The sequence below is a fragment of the Phyllopteryx taeniolatus genome, chromosome 20 (genome assembly GCF_024500385.1).
Source record: "Phyllopteryx taeniolatus isolate TA_2022b chromosome 20, UOR_Ptae_1.2, whole genome shotgun sequence".
Classification (NCBI taxonomy): domain Eukaryota; kingdom Metazoa; phylum Chordata; class Actinopteri; order Syngnathiformes; family Syngnathidae; genus Phyllopteryx; species Phyllopteryx taeniolatus.
Genome location: NC_084521.1, coordinates 7,148,967 through 7,166,294, shown reverse-complemented (window position 1 = coordinate 7,166,294; position 17,328 = coordinate 7,148,967). Strand labels below are relative to the sequence as shown.

Below are 17,328 nucleotides of genomic sequence, written 5' to 3'. Positions count from 1 at the left end.
GGTCATCTTGCACCGACGCATTTTGTAACATGCCTTGACGAGCAGTTCTTTGAACCCCCGCCCCCCCCCCAAAATATGATGCCTGATATTTGGCCGAGCTGCTGAACTTTGTCATTTTCAACACCTCATCGGTACAAGTCAATCAAGCTGCAACTTGATCACGATTGCCTTAGTCATCGTTTTTCTCCTTTGCTGGCTCGCCTCGTGATTACCTCATAAAAACAATGTTGTGTGCTCAATGTGCATTGATAAAAATGATGTGTTTTTTCAGCTTGTTAACGCCCCCCTAAGCAGCGCTGTTGCTTTCATCTTCTGTGGTGTGTCCAGACATCTTCTACCAGTGGTCCAGTAAGTCAAACAAAATCTGTGTTACCCAACGTTGTAAACAGTGGATAAATATTTCCAACTCCTGCAACGCTAGTGCAACAAAGAAAATATTGTTTTGAGTGTAATATAAAGCAGACGAGCTCCACTCTTAGGCTTCAGTTGCGCAAACAGTCGGCCTCGCACAACAGAGGTCCTCGGGAGCTTTTGTGTGGCCGGCACGTTTTTACGATCCTAATTCTTTCACATATAATGCCAGCATAAATATGGCGTTTCACGGCGGGATGTTCCGTGGCGGCTCGTAAAAAGCGAGGCTCGACAGTAACAGGTTCAGGTGCGCATCATTTTATGGCCGGCCTATGAATTTTCCCATCAGCGGCCTCGCTGTGCGCTTGGTGCGAGCGTAGGCCGCATACTGTGCCGGACTTTTAACAGTGTGGATTTTAGCGTATGATGATTTAGAGCCTCGGCCCTGTCAGCGTAGCTAGTTTGAGCATGTTAACGCTGTTGGCTATTTAATCCCTATAGATGGATTTGATGCAACATGTATGGCAAATGTATTCTTGAGTCACTGTGAAATCTTTGGCCTTCAATATATCGCTCTAAATATGTTTTAAACATGAATCAGTCAAGTTAGTAGTATGGCTTTGACATTCAAAACCCTAGATGTCGACGGAGACGTGAACTCCTTTTAAATCACGCCATGAAGACATAAATGGATATGAGTCATAATACGTTTTACTGTGTTCCCTTGATATTTTGGTCAGATCATTTTTTTGAGCCCCTGCTATGTTGCACATTCATTATGGCCTCTGTAGGCTATTGTGGATTTCCAAGTATTGCAGATGGGTCGGCGACTGGTTAGAGCGTCAGCCTCACAGTTCTGAGGACCAGGGTTCAATCCCCGGTCCCGCCTGTGTGGAGTTTGCATGTTCTCCCCGTGCCTGTGTGGGTTTTCTCCGGGCACTCCGGTTTCCTCCCACATCCCAAAAACATGCATTAATTGGAGACTCTAAATTGCCCGTAGGTGTGACTGTGAGTGCGACTGGTTGTTTGTTTGTATGTGCCCTGCGATTGGCTGGCAACCAGTTCAGGGTGTACCCCGCCTCCTGCCCGATGACAGCTGGGATAGGCTCCAGCTCGCCCGCGACCCTAGTGCGGAAAAGCGGCTCAGAAAATGGATGGATGGATGGATGGATGCAGATGGGTCTGGAACGTGTCCCCCGCTATCACTGGCCCTTTTCGATCTGGTTCTTCAGCGACTATCGTGGTTTGGGCTGTTGCTAACGGTGTTGTTTTTGCTAAGCGGACTATCAGATCGTGCCATTTGATAGGGTTTCACTTGCGGCACTAACTGTGACCGGAGCTCGTTACGTTATACTTTCGCAATGTTTGCCAGCTGTGCACGCGGCTATGCGGCACGGCTAACCGAGTCCTTAAAATGGCGTCAGCCGCACCTGTCATCAGCGATGAGGCACGAGTTAATGAAGAAGCCGATGACAGAGATGGATAATACCGCTGATACCGAATAATGATTGATTCGATGGTGGGTGGCGACAACCCTAAACACTACTGAGCCCTAAATATAAATCAATCAAGTACAGAACCATAAGTACGGTACTAAGTGAGCGTGTCTCCCTGTGCTGCATGCTAATGTATTCTCACGCTAGTGCGGTTACAAGTTGATTGCACGCCACTAGCAACCTTGAAACCACGTATGTCGGGGCCGGCATAGAACGCCTATAGGTTAAGGGACATGCTAACGCTTACGACGCTCAAGCAACATGCTAGTTTCAGATGATTGGTTAGGATTGTTTTGGGGGATTAGATCTAGGGTTGGGCCATATGACCTGAAAATACAATCTAAAATTGCTGATTTGAGTAGATTTTTAGCCCTTCTCTTTTAGAAAAAGTAAACGACAGACATTTTTCAAAACAAATTTTTCTGTATTTATTTCACCCCTCCCTCCATTTCCCCTGCTGGTATTTGCTTTTTCTCCTGATATCAAGTTCAACATCAGTAAACTTTAACATTGCAATTGTTTTTTGTGACTTCAGCTATAAAAATTTCAGCTGGATTTTCCACAACATTGGAAAAGGATTTAAGCGTGATCCGTTTAAAAAATAAATAAAATGAAATACTCATACAACAGATTTATAGTTGTACTCCACGTTTGGACAACCGAATGCGAGCACGTCAAAGGCTACGATGCACAACGGGGGGAGGGGGAAAAAGCAGTTGACTAAATCATCATAACCCTTTGGCAACAACACTGTGCTGTGTGATTCAGAAACATGTGCTGCCATTTTATCATGCCGAAGGCCAAGTTTTGGAGCCTTAAACACCCCGCCAAGGCTTGATAAATCTGGCTCGCAAAATCTCATTTGCAGAGAGTTAAGCATCTGCAACAGTATTTATCTTCTTCCCCGTCCAAGGGTAATGGCTTGGGCAGGATGGATGAGGGCACCGTCCCCGTTGCCTTCAGGTGTAGCCATCTCGAAAAAGGGGGGGGGGGGACGGACGCAAAGACTGGCTGCTCATGACACAGCACAGGAAACGCATCAAACCACTCAGTAAACATATCACGACGGTTGAACAATTGCTTATTAGCATAATTAGCTGGCCTGATCGTACCCTTCATTCCCGAACGTGTGTGATCGAGGGAGTGTTTTTTTAACCGTTATTCCCCAGCAATTAAACTCATCTCATTTCAAGAAGAGCAAATATTCTTTGGTGTTGAGGGGAAAGCTTTAGGGCACCCAAAGTTGAGGAAAATTAAGGTTCTTTGTGGCACCGAGACTTGTGTGATGATTGCTAATTATGCAGCCAAACACTTCCTGGTGCTAACAGGCGCACGTCTGCGCCCGGAGCTTATCAAGTAACAAGCAGGCAACGCTGTCTGGCTCTGCAGATAGCCGTTTCTTCGTGTCTCATACAAGAAAACAGAATGGACGGCTGAGAAACAAACAATTTTCAAAGGTCAAGTTCCAGTGACGTGATGTTATTAACCTCCTGATTCATCTTGTAAACAGTATATTAGTATATTTTGCCATCATGAGCATGGAGTGACCTCTAATCTCCACTGATATCATTTTTGTGAACATGAAAAAAGTATTCTTCTAAGGTATTGGGCTATCTTTATTCAGATACACTGTCATCTACAAGGAGATTTGTGACAATCTGACGTTTTCTGAAGAAAGTTATTTGAAATGTGAATTCGGACAGTCCAGAAACAAGACGGTGAACTCCTTTCGGTGCTATCATGTCTCTCGGAAAAGCTTTAGATTTCTTTGGAAAAAGATACGGCGAGGACATGGCCTGTGAGGATAAGCCAGGAAACCGCAGGGTAGTAAGATGTGTGAAATGCTCTTCTCTCAGCAAGGGCTGCAGATGTAAAAATATGACCTGTTATTATGGCGAACACACACTCTAAGGGGAGACTTTGAAGCGGATGCTACTCCCCCCCGCCCTTATACTTGCTTGTATACATTGCTGAGGCAAGATATTTAATCCTGCGTTTTTGGAAAGGCACACCTGCAACATCTCAGACAAGGGAAAACATTTGATAAGTAACACCAATTTGACTTAATGTAGCATTCCGTCTTAAACGGATTGAGGCAGGCCCAGCACATTTTATTGAAGGAGCGTTAATGTTAATTCTCATCTCTCAGAATGTTCTGAACTCCTGCTTCGATCTCCACGTCGTACTGAACAAAATAATGATGCCCGGAGGAGTTCAACTTTTGCTTAGCTGATGTCATGTTGTCCTTTTTTAGATCGCAAACTACAGTTTCCTCACTTTTACGACGGCGTTTCCGTCCTACAGTGGCGACGTAACCCGAATTTATAAATTTGAAGGCGCAGTAGTTAACCTACGCTAATGCTGTCGTAACTTCAGTAAATAGTTGTATGAAGAAACACTTGTAAACAGGCCGTGCATACATATACAGTATCAGTTTGTGTAATACATCTGAATGCTTTACGGTGAATTTGCGCCGGTTCACCGTGGAGTAAGAAGACATTTTGCCACTATTACTTGATGTCTTTAATTTCACTTACTAGTGGAGTTGTTTCTATGTCCTCCAATCCCCAAAATGGAAACAGATTGACTCAGATGTTGCACTTCCCTGTGGAAGTTGCTGACGATCACTCCATCCGTAAACCCGAGCACATTTTGCCACCATATGTGGCTGCTCATGCTCGTAAAGGGAAGATTAGGCCAGAGATTTTACTTAAAGATGCTGTGCATATGGCTGCATGCCCATCTTTGTCTTTAGGATCACGTTTTAGTATTTAAATGTAGCAGAAAGTGGCTGAATGACTAGGCCACTAATTGGCCAGGATGAAAAACAAAACATAATGAAGTACATATCTTTCTCTGGATTTATTAATTGTTACCCCTCATTTACAAACCCGCAAACATATATTTTCCTAAAAGAGGGGTTCATTAGTTGACCACAGTTTCGGTCCTACGCCGGCTTTCTAACATGAATTTGTACGGAAGTCATGTCTTCTTGTGCCACATATCGACATATTCTTATGCCACGTTGCCTTTTGTTAACTGAATGTCGTGTCTGGACCATCTTTAAACCGAGGATTCGCTGTAACTGGCCCGGATTTTTTTTTGAAAGCACCACCATGAAGTGAATCTCTTTCTCAGGATTATTAGTCAATAGCCTGTCATCGACAAAGCGCAAAACATGTTTTATAATAATAAAACATATGTGCTTTATAATTGTAGCCCCGGGTAGTTGTTTACTGTATGACTTGTTTGGAAGCCTAATCGTCTCGGGCGCTTCAAGGCTCCACTGTCGTCGGGGATGCCAACCCACTCAATTCAAAATGGCAGCCGGTCATTTAAGGCATGCGCCCGCACAGTCTCGCTCTTTAAACTCCAACAATGCTCCGCCATATGCCCCTCAGACAGAGCGCTATTCAGCCCACCATTCGCAATGAAAGAGCTCTATTGGAAAGAACTGATTGAAACAGTCGATCCAAAAGGGGCGTGAAAAGAAAAAAAAGGTGTCTGTACTTCAAAACATCTTGATTGGCCATGTTTTGCGCGGTGTCCAGCTCGTCCGCCGCCGACATCAAAGCCGTCGAGCTCCAGCTGAGATGTTTATCTGCTTCCAAGTCTTGAAGCCACCCAGCCAAGAGGATCAATAGTGGGCTCTCGCCATCTGTGTCCCATGCTCTGCTCGACGCGAACGGTCAGTATCCCAGAGTTCATAGTTAGCGGCGCCATTAAACGCAGCCTAATGTCGGACCGAGAGCATCTCTGTAACTGCTTTGAGAGAAAGAAAAGGGAAACTTCCTCATGTTTGACTCCCAGCTAGGTTTCCAGATGTGCCAGGGGTCAGGGGTTAAAGATAAAAGTACCAGGATGTGGCGGTACCCCCACTCGAAGACAGTTGCAGTGTGCGCATTCCTCACCGGAGGGGGCCGACGAGCCGAGTGCCTCGCGTTTCTTCTTTCCGCCGCTCGCTGTCGGAGGCCTCGTTTCGCAGCCGAGAGTTACGACACCGCAACTTCTACTTACTGGCTGTGTTTACCAAAAGGTAAAATGTCAGCCGTGTTAAACATACTGCGGGGAAGTTGTTCGCTGCTCTTAAAACTTGCCTCCGACCCGCCCTGCAGGGGGCGGCCACCACACGTGTTAAAATCATACATCTTTTATCACCCAGAAAAATGAAATCAGTTAGCACCACATCCGTGATTAGAAATCCTCTAGAGGAACTTAAAGTGCGTAACATAACGGGGCGGGACTCATGGCGTTTCACCCCCTGCCTGGCACCCAGCGATAGCGATACAGACATCACAAGTTGTGTAGGAGAGTCTATTACGTCAACGTCCCCCCAGAAATTGGGCTAATTTCACAAAAATGCTAATACGATTATTTTGAGTGTGTCAGAGGCTTAATAAGTGTGAAAATTGGCCTGTCATATAAGACCTGGGGGCGCTGCTAAATTGCGTGATTACAGCGGCAAAGCCTCGACCTCCCGTATTGTTTCCTAACATATCGTAATCTGCAAAAATTGAAAATAGATCGGACAACTTCATTAGGATTCGTAAAATTGGTAATGCGACAGCGACAACTTTATTTTGCGGTATTATGCTAATTATGAGATTTAGAGGATGTAAAAAGATTACACGTCCCCTTGAGAGCACTTCTTTTATTATTCATTTTGAACTTTAAGGTTGGGGGCTCACCCCCAAAATTGTGTACCGATTGAATTGTGTAAAAATCAGTGATCTAAAGATTTCCGTATGTTTTTACCAACATTTGTTAAGATTTTTACATAGCTACTCAAGTGATATTTGTACATAACAGACTGTTGTCATTGTTAGAGAGCTAGACTTTTGTTTTCCCGCAAGTGGCAATGCAGGTTACAAAATATTGTTTCGAGACAAAACCATATGCCGTGTTTTAAAAAACAACAAAAAAAAAAATATTAAGAAAATGATTTAAATTTGGTCAACGTGACAATTTCGGAGTCCGCGTGTATTTTTTAAAATATTTAATTATTTATTTTTTAAGCCATGGCTACTAGGAGTGAGGCAGCCAAACAATGTGCTGTTAGACTGAATTTCTGCAAAATGTTGTTTTGCTTTCAAGTGGAACAATATGGATATACAGTATGGCAGCGTAAACGGGGAAAAAAGAAAACAACAACATGAAATTGTTTATCTTCACATCGGAATCAGGCCTCATCCAAATGTGGAAACAAATCCAACGTATTGGATATTGCGACGTTGACGCACAGATTGGCGATTCCTTTTGAATGCGAGCTTGATGTCATCGAAAAATACACCTGTACCCAAACAACACAAATAATCACACACCGTGAATCTAAACTACAGCAAAACCGTAGACAAGTAAATATAGTCTAAATATGATGCATTAGACTCATTAAATAAGCACAGTAATTGCCAATGGCGGCTAGTGAGTGGAGTGATGTGGTCAGTAACTACTGGTTATAACATCATTGAAATCAATAGAGGGAAGAGTCAGTCCAGGCCAAACAAACGCCATGTGATATTTATTTTTTATTTTCATTTTTTTTTTACTTCCATGTTGTCACTGCAGAGTGGAGTTACTTTTGTGCAATTTGTGAGTCTGCGCATGCGCGTTGTTCCATCACTCCCACATTGAGTATGTGTCACTTGAAATACTCACGTACAGAGACAATAATAAAAAACAGATACAAGCATTAAATTCGAATGGGGAACGTAGACCATCACCTGCAATGTAAATAAAGCCTCTGACATGGCTTCAAAAATTATTTTGTTCCTTCTTATATCTGTGCATTGAAATGTTATTTTTCCCTATCAATAAATATATTTTTCTACCATTATTTTAGCTGTTGCCTGGGTGTGTGTATGGTATTTTTTTAGGGTTTTAGCATTGTCTTTCAAAAGAGGTGGACATTTTGTGAGGGAGTGTTTTGGAAGGGGGAGAGGCTAGAGTTTGTCTTTGACTTGTTGACGAGCTTCTACAGGACCACTAGATGGCGTCAGATCCTTCAGGAGAGCTTTGGGACCTCCACACAAGCCCGGACAAACCCATGAAAGTGGAGCACGGGACGCCACAGACTTGCACTGAGACCGCAGCCTCGTCGTCCAGTGCCCTCGCACCGTTGGAGAAACATAGCCCGCACAATGTCTTTTTTAATTGTATTTATTTATTTTTTATTTTTTTGTCATATTGACAATTCTCACCACTTTTTTTTTTTGATCGCGTTTGGCTTTTCCCCGAAGCTGTAATTATGTCGAAAATGGCTTGGATTCCAAATGTTGTTTTGAATATGACGCATCAAATAGCTGTTATTACAACTGAATAACAGAGCTTTTGAAGTAGAAACAAATGCATGTCCCAGTCTCTAATGGAGGTAAAAGGATATACATGGGATAGCCTTAAGTGTTGATAAAAGTAGAATTGTTGTGATTGAAGTGCGTTAAAACAATGGTAGGAAAATAAACAAACAAAAAAACAACAGCACTGGTACCCGTATTAACTGTTGCTACGCAGACATGGTGTCACCCGTCCTGACACAACATATTTAAGCACTCGTCCCACAGGAGTCAACTCATGTCAGTAGACGTTTAATGTTGTGAAATGAGGCAAAAAACAAAACTCTAGTTTCACTCCATCTCTGGCGTGCATTGTACCGTTTAGCATTGACTTGGAGTGTTTTGCGTCACGCTTGTAAATAATGCATTGTTGCACACAGCCTTTATGAATATTATATTATAATATAATAAAGTATGTTTGATTTGAACAAGCGGTGCATTTTCATTGCATCAAACTAAATGATTTTTTGTTTGTTTTTTTGCATTAGTTCAACTGCTGCTGCGCCTCTTCAATATAAAACAGTCAATTAGAACTGCAGTGCAGTGAATGACCGATTGTTGGTAGCCCTTCCTGCTTCTGAAATATTAAATGCCTAATATGTCACACGTCGCCAGTGTCATTTGTCATGGCGGCGTGTCCCGTGGGTGTGTCAAGATTTCTCTCCAATCACTTTTTATTAAGTTGCCCACATTTGTTCCCATTTTAATATGCCTGTCCGTCCGTCCGTCCCCCCGCTTTGGTTCCATTAGCAGCTGCCCCTTTTTTTTGTTTTTTTCTTTCTTCCCCACCAACACTCCCACTTTCCATTTACCAAATGACCCAACATCCACGTTTTTCTGTATGGCAGCTGAGCTGATTAAGAAGTTGCCTTTTGAGCACTAATGTATTCCACTTTTTCCTCTTTTCCTATGTGGCCATTGTTTTATTTCAAGTTTGGAAGTCACGCTCGTGAAAAGCTATTGGGCCTCACAATGTATGATGGCTCTGATTAGGCATTCATGCCGGCCTCAGCCTTTATGCTTACATTAACTAACACAAAGAACCCCCTACAGGTTAAAGTTTAAATGTGGATTAGCAGATAAAGCAACTCCTGATTAGGTTACCGTTGGGGGCTTTAGCGGGAGGAGAAAAATAGATTTTTTTTTCTTCACTTGTTCATTTTTTTCTTCGTCCTCTGACTCCCGTTCAGCATGGATGTCTATTTCGCTGCAAAATCTTTGAACAATTATGGAAATGCGAGTACGACAATGCACAATACAGTATGGAAATGATGTGGGGAGAAAATGGACTCATTAAAGACAGATGGCGTGAAAGCTACAAGCCATTTGTTATCGATGCGGGAAGACTTTCTCATGCCACGTCACAAGTAGTGAAGCGCTGTTTGTTGTGCCGCTGTGCTTCTTGACTAGTTTAGTATGTTTGTATATGTTAAAAAAAAGACTTTATTACAGATTAGGGGTGGGATTAAACGATCATTAAGAATTTGGGTGGAAGCGATGATGAATTGAGCGCTACTTGGGCGCATCCAACAGCAACAAAGACAGAGAAAAATCCTTAACACCAGAATAAAATCGGCTCTTCGTTGGCTTGATTTCCGCTGAGTTATGCGGAGGATTTTAATGTAACTTTGATAACATACGAATGTTGACTCAAACATTAGGGATGTACATAAACAATTCATTGACTGTTTAGAGTTCTGTCAAATTAAAATGGCGTGCAGCCCTCTGGCTGAAACCAACAGCAACAAAAGAGGAACACAATTCTGTATCTGCACCAACATTGAATCGGTTCTTCTTTGACTTTAGTTCCGCTCAATTGGTTTGGCGGTTTTAGTGTAATCTGGCTGCGAACCAACAAACAGTGATTCAAACATTAGGGATGCACATAATCAATTAATTCATCAGTAAGGCTCCTGTCAAAGCGAAATGTAGTTCGCTACTTGGCAGCAACCGACAACAACAGGAGGGCAGGAAAATGAAATCCGTTCTTCCTTGGCTGTAGTTCAGAGGTTTTAGCGTAATCCTGCAAACAAAGACGCAAATGCTGATTCAAAAACTAGTGAGCCACATAATCAATTCATTGATTGTTAAGGGTTCTGTCTGTCAAAGTGAAATGGAGTGCACTACTTGGCTGAACCAACAAGTACAACAAAAAGTTCTGCTCCAATCCGTTTTTCTTTGGATGTGGTTAGTTGCTGGTTAAGCGTTAGGTCAAAGCAAAATGGAGCATGGCGCTGTTTGTTCAGCCTAAATAAGAGCATGCGAACCGTGGGAAGTTGAGCTTTAGCCACGCTCTGGCGACTCCTTTTGCCAACATTAACACTGGTTTTGAAACAGGAGTTCAGAACATTCACGGGCATTTTCCCCATCCCATTGAAATCTGCTGATAAACTGCACATTTTCTCCATGTTGATGAATTATTTAAGGTGAATCTTCTGGTCTTGTTGCAATCTGTCCATATTTCTTCTCATCTTTGACTCCATTACAGCGCAAACTGTGTGCCGTCGTGGTGAATACGGTAGCATCTCGTGCGATAACATCCAGCACGAACGGGAGGGGAGGGGCAGCCATGATGTAAGCCGGTGAAATTACCCACGTGTGGCAATTTTACATCGTCACTGGGCCGCGTGTAAAGACGAGCGGCGGCAAAGATTATATTGAAACCCGCTTTTGAAAGGACATGCGAGACGCATAAAGTGAACAGTGGGGTTTTTGCACTTCCAATTAAGATAATTAGTTCTTTTTTTCCGTGCTCCTCTCTTTATGCTTGCGAGGGATAAGTATTATCAGTGAAGCCATGTTAACCCCTGGGGAGCAGAAATGTATTAAGATTGAGCTTTATATACATCTACAGTGTAAACACAGTGAATGCAGGGAGGGGGAGCTTAAAGATGTCGAATGTATGCTTGATAACGCCTCCGCTCAGGCTGCGGTCCTCAGCGGACTCGCCCACCTTCGCTTCCTGGGCCTTCCGAGGTTATTGTTGACAACTCGCTGCCCCGCGGCACTCCGTGTTCCTCGCGGAGAGCGCAGGAGACAACGAGGCCGCTGCCTTATTTGTGCACTCATTTTCCTTTGTGATGGATGGCTTTCTTACGGTGTCATTTGAGAAATGCTCGTCGGAGCAGAGGAAATGAAACGGCTTCAAAATTGTACGTACATGCGATGGTGGAATGAGGCTAAGCTTGCATGCGCACAGCAAATTTGTGTTTAAAATGAGCTGAAAAAAAGCCCTGTGCTTTGCTCAGTTTAAATACTTATGCAGGTAATACAAATTATTAAAAACTTCCCCCGAGTTATAAAGTCTTCTCACAAAATTAGGAGATTATTTTATCTTTGTAACCTTTGTTTTCACTGATTTCAGTATACGTAACCTAGTCATTGTCATTTTTGAGTGCTGGAAAACCCATTGGCAAATGATTGAACTTTTATTTACTGATTCAAAGTTTGAGAATCATTTTTTTAATGCTCAGCTGAAATTAGATGCGAATACACAAACATATGAATACATACATATCCCCTAAGATTTATATCGGATACATTGTGTAGTTTCTTAAAGAGCCGGAACAATACGGGTCCTCGGTTTACGTTAGTGTTTCGTTCCTACGGTGGCAACGTAACCCGAATTTACGGATAACTTTGAATGCGCCGTAGTCTATCACAGTAGTAAAGTCATAATTACAGTTAATATTTGTATGAAAAAACTGTAATTCTGGCTCTAACTGTTCATACACCGCTTGTATTTGAATAAAAACTACAAAAGGTCTCCCTCGGCCTGCGTTACGTTACACCACAAACCTTCACCAACCAATCCGCCTGGTAGTTTTTGGTGTTCCATTAACAGTAACTTGAAGACCACTCAGCTCCACCTAAGCCGATTTTGATTCCAAGAGGGAATTTAGTTGAATATTTGATGCTATGAATGCTACTTTACAGATGCAAGTGTATTATATAGTAGTGTTAAAAAAAAACTTTTTTTTTTCTTTTTTTTTTTGTGGCAAAAATCTATGCCTCATACTTATTAAAAAAAAAAAAAAAAATCTTCTTGTTTTATCCAAGCATTTTTTTTGTAAACTCAAGTATTAAGCTGCGAGTGAAGGTGTCTCATAAAAAAACAAATCCCCAGAGGAAAAAAAAAAAGTCACTGAACAAACGAATCAAAGGCTCTGGCATTCAGGACACCCTCTTTGTTGCATTCACGTTGTCTTTTGTGCACCCGTCCGCTATTGTGACAGTACACAGAGACTTCTGAAGGCCACAGTCTCTTATTGAATTATTTCTGGGTGAGATGAAGAGTGGCCTGAATGGCATCATTAAAGTTCACCAGTTATAGGAATGCGTGCACGGCGTCTGCAAGAGAGACTAAAAGCTGTGCGCGTTTTCATGCCCCTTCACGAACCTTTAACCGGCCATGAAAAGATATGACATCAATCCTGGCAAAAACACAAGGGGGCAAATGAATGATGCCATTGTGGTGCCTAAACATCAATCATGCTCAATACTTAGCAAAAACAATGCATTTTTTTGTTTGCGTTTCAGTGGTGGCAAACAACACTTGTGACTGCCTTAACATTGTCAATCCCCATTACTCCAAAAAAAAAAAAAAAAAAAAAAACTGAAGCAAATCAGACTTCAACCGTGGCCCTGTTGCTAGGCAGCAGACTTCTCTTGACATGGTGGTTAGTTTTTCTTTCATGGCTTGACAAGAGCTCAGTGAAAGGAGTTTAGAAAAAGTTGCTTAAAGGCGCTCGGAGGAAGGGGATAATTGGGAGGCCGCGGATTGTGTGGAAACTTCCCGAGCCGGAGACAGAGAGAGTCGGACGCAACCGAATTTTAACTTTTGTACACAAACTTGACCCCCGAGAGCGGATGAGGGCTTTTTTTTTTTTTTTACCCCCCCTCACCTCGTTCGCCAAGTGTCAACACTAGCTAGCTACCTTCAACACTCGCGGACAATTTAAAGGAAGGTCAATGCGCATGGGTTGGAATTACACGGAATATTTAAGTGCCCAATTCCTATATAATGCCTGTTGAACCGTGTGGTGTAAATCCAGCCTTCGACAAAAACGTAGAAAGTGTCGTAGTTTGGCTACTGTATAGCATTACTATATTAGCTAGTCTCTTGCGTAACAGAAGCAGGTCAAGTCAACAATGCAAAAGGGGCCTAGGTCTTAATTTGGCCCGTGAGTCTGTGCACCTAATTTAAGATGCAACCAATTAATGCTGGATTAGCATTCATGCCTATTTACAGTTGCTTTTGTGCTCATTTCTGCACCCCGAACTTCCTCCCAGAGGCACCGAAAGCAAAAGGCGTGAGCGCCGAGGGCCTCGGGTAGCTGGGTCGGGTCGGTTCGGCGGGGTGGGGGATTTGTTTGGCCGCAAGAGGTGCAGTGAGGTCCATTGTGAGGACACCACCTCTCTCATTATGCCCTCTCAATCAACACTCCCGCTCACAGGAAGCCCCTGTAAAGCCCATCTGCCATAGCTAATCTACAGGCAGCCCCGCGCTTGCGTCTGGGCCCGCTAGCCTCCGCCGCATTATTCTCCGATCCGAGGCTTTCGTGTAGGGATCAGCCAAAGCCCATTAAAGTAAATAATGGCCAGAAATGACAGGCTTAGGGAGGATTGGGCAGGAAGTTGAAGACCAGTTTGAGCTCTGATTTAATAGAGAAAAGCATTTAAAAAATTGTATTTTTTTTTTAAGGGGGGGTGGGGTGTCGATAAAGAAGGTGAAGCCAGTGAGGAAGAGAAAATGACCTTAGCTCGCTGCAAAGAATTCCTGAACCTCTCAGGTCTCAGGAGGCAGCTTCAGTAATGGAAGAACACAAGTTATGGCTGCATCTTCATGATGGAGACTTTGCACTAGACTTCACAAGTAAAAGACACACTTTTTGGTTACAGCACTGATAAGAATTTGAAATTTAAATATGCCTGGTTTTGTTTTAATCAATCATTAAGCCAAAAGTAATTGAAATTCATCTTGATCCTCAACCTTAATTTGTTGGAATTTACAATTGCTCAGAAGAATCACAGTGTACTTGTGCAACTACTGTACTTGAAATTGAACAAGCACTTGACAAATCAAAATAATAAACTGTTTTTGCTGCCCGCTACAACTCATTAAACTTCTATTGAATGCATCAAAGCAGAAACTATAGTCAAATTGTCTTCTTTTTTTTTTTTTGCTTCATTCTGTTGGTAAACATTTGACGTGTCGTCACATTTGAGTTGTACCCAGACATTCTTTGTCCTTGGTGAGTAAGCCTGTTGGCGCATTGTGAATGGGCCACTTTGTCATGGTCAGCTTAAGGTTAAACAATTAAAGCTGCCTCCTCGGATCAAGTTAGTGTCGAGTTAGCCGTGCAAATGACTAGTTGGCTTGGTAAAAGAGGAGAAAAGGGGGGTGTAAATAACCTGACCTGGGTGATGGTTAACTGACCTGCGGCTGCACCCTGCCATCGTGTGACCTGATTGCTTCAGCCTGAATCCAGTCCCGCACAATATCTATATTCGTGTGATTGTGTGTGTCAGAACCCGCTGTTTAACGCAGAATTACGGCAACTTTTTAGAAAAGGCGTTTAAACATCCGGTACGGCAAGCTGTGACTTGCGGGGGCGGAGGATGTTTTCGCATTCTGAAAGGGCGGATAACACCGATCGCGGTAGTGTTTGCGCTGTCTGTCCTGGTGTGTTTATTGCCATGGAGAAGAGGGGGGGAAAAAAAAAAAAAAAAAAAGCTTACTCCACTTTGCGCTCGAGCTCAGCGCGGGGATTTTAACAGGATCTGTCACTGGGCCGACAGTGGAGACGATCGAAGCGAGATTATGTGAAGCAGTTCCACGTCTGCTTAACTACTGTAAAAATTGCTTATACGCCTGTGAAGGAATTGGAATGCCTTCGAGAAGCGGATGATCGGGGCGTTTGCGGTCGGAGCGCTTTGCAACGGAACGCCCTGATTGGACGCCGGGCCCAGACGGGAAGAAACAAGTTAGCGCTGCATGAAAGGCGCACGCCTTCCTCCCAAGATTTTTCTCCATTGATCTCCGCCGTTCCCGGGACCTTCAAAAACGCACTTCCTCTGAGATGTAATGAAGAATTTAAGATTTTATTGACAAGCGTCTTTAAAAAGATACCATTCATAGAAACTGACAGGGACCTCTAGGGGAAACACTTTAGGCTCCTTAAAGAAGTGTTTAATGTTATCGATTTTTATTGTTCGGTGAGCCGTGTGAAGCCTTTGACTGTTTTATTGAGCGGATTCAGACACATGCTCTTAAACACGAAACGTGAGGCGGCGAGAGACTTTCACTTCTTACATTTAATCCATCAAGCAAAATGGAGTTTGATGAAAGCCGGCCTGTTTATAAGCCACAGCGTACGCCGCTGAGCTCGGCTTTCACACTTTGCAGTAGCCTGCTTCTTCCAAATAAATGCCTCTCATGTCAGGAAGTGGTTTGCTTCCCACTAAGACTGTCGTGTTGGGACCCTGGCAGCCAGTAGAGGCCTCTCAAGACTTCTTCAGAATGCGCTTTGAGGTGAGCTGCAAAACGGCTCGTAGCGATTAGGAGCCTTTCTTTGGGGGGGAAACCGCCCTCCCCAAGCCCGATCTTTCCTCTTCGGAGTACTGAATAGTCATCGTTGACCGGCTCATCTGCATGAACCCGGCTTCTCCTTGGTGTGCCACCGTGACGCCGTATCGCCAGGCCTTTCTTCCCCGGGGGACGACGTGATTTCTGTATCTGTTGTCATGGCGACGAGGCGAGCAGACAGGAAAATGGAGCTCTAACCTCTGGCTTTTAGCTTGGCATCCAGGCCAGGCAGGAGGGAGGAAATTAAGGGAAAACACACTTGCTCGCTGGATTGGATGCTGACAATTTTAGCACTCGTAAAGGGTAAACGCAAAGGGTATCATCTGTCAAACGCACTCACTAAATTGAGAGAATCCATGCGGAATTAAATGGAATCAATCATGAAGCTGAAACAAAGTGGAAGCAAACGTTTTTCTTGGACACAAATACAATTCCGTTATCTGGTTGCTGTCTAACACTTTGTGTCTTACACTTCTCAACACCGTCGTCGAGCCGGGGAAATCAAAGGTGTCTTTCCTGTACTTCGACCCAAAAGCCCACCATTGACTTGAGGCAAAATGAAGACATTGCCGTTATTAAAATCAAATTTGGTACGGGTCACGAGCACTCGCTGCTTAAGGGTGAGGGAGGGGAAGCGAGCACAATCTTCCATTCTTTTGGCATCATGCCCCAATCTCATTTGGCCAAAAAGTCTCCTCAAGTCCAACTTTGTCCCAACCAATTAAAATGATTGTGTTACTTTGCCCCTCTGTTATTATGCTGCTGCGACTGCATTCTCAAAATGCCCGGCTGGATTTTGACTGCTCGTCCAAGTGGCCAACTCTGATTCAGTGCCTATCTTTCTTGTTCCGTTTACTTTTCAAGTGACATGTTTCCAATATGGCCGTGTTTACGCTGTAGAAACACGTGGAACAACCTGCATGCGCATACGCCCGAATTCCACACAAATAACCTTTACCGGTGTCAACCTGGAAATAAACTCATACTTAAATAATGTAACAAATAAACGTTAGTGTTTAGTTTGCCTTGCCATATACGTTCACTGTTTAGATTTACACCATCTTTATGTTGCTATTGTGTGTATGTAACCGGCCCTTGTAATTTAATGACGTTTATGCTGCGCTCGTGTTGGCAGATGTCCAATGCGCATCACATTTTTTAATCCATATTTGGAAGAGGCCTGGTTCCATTCTGCAGATATCTGATTTCATGCATTTATTTTTTAGTCTTTTTTTTTTTTTTTTTACGCTGCCATGATGCATATTCCAATGGTGCCACTTGAAAGAGGAATTGTATAACTTAACCATGCAGTGTAAATCCAGTTCTACAAAAGTGACAACAACCAGGAACACCAACAGAAGTTAATTATAAATACAAATATTGAAGATTAGACACCGTTGAGTCAGACTGTTTCCCATTGGTTTCAATGCAGGTAATATCAACATTACTCTTTTTCTGAAAATATGATCTATACCAAGGATTCCCAAGCTGTGGTATCCAGGTTTTGATGTCTAATGGTGGTAATGGAGGTATACATTTTATAGTTCTTTGGCATCAGGCTTGC

General features: G+C 43.2%; 1 long non-coding RNA gene across 3 annotated transcripts in view; it reads left to right on the top strand.

Moving 5' to 3' along the window:
- LOC133470250 (uncharacterized) overlaps positions 1 to 8,780 on the top strand; it is a 28,951-nt gene extending 20,171 nt beyond the window's left edge. For 2 of the 3 annotated variants that reach the window (XR_009785928.1, XR_009785929.1), the window contains exons 4-5: positions 272 to 348; positions 5,399 to 8,780. This is a non-coding gene — a long non-coding RNA (uncharacterized LOC133470250). The remainder of the gene's footprint in view (positions 1 to 271; positions 349 to 5,398) is intronic. The other variant, XR_009785930.1, reaches the window with a different exon arrangement.
- Positions 8,781 to 17,328: the final 8,548 nt, after the last annotated feature.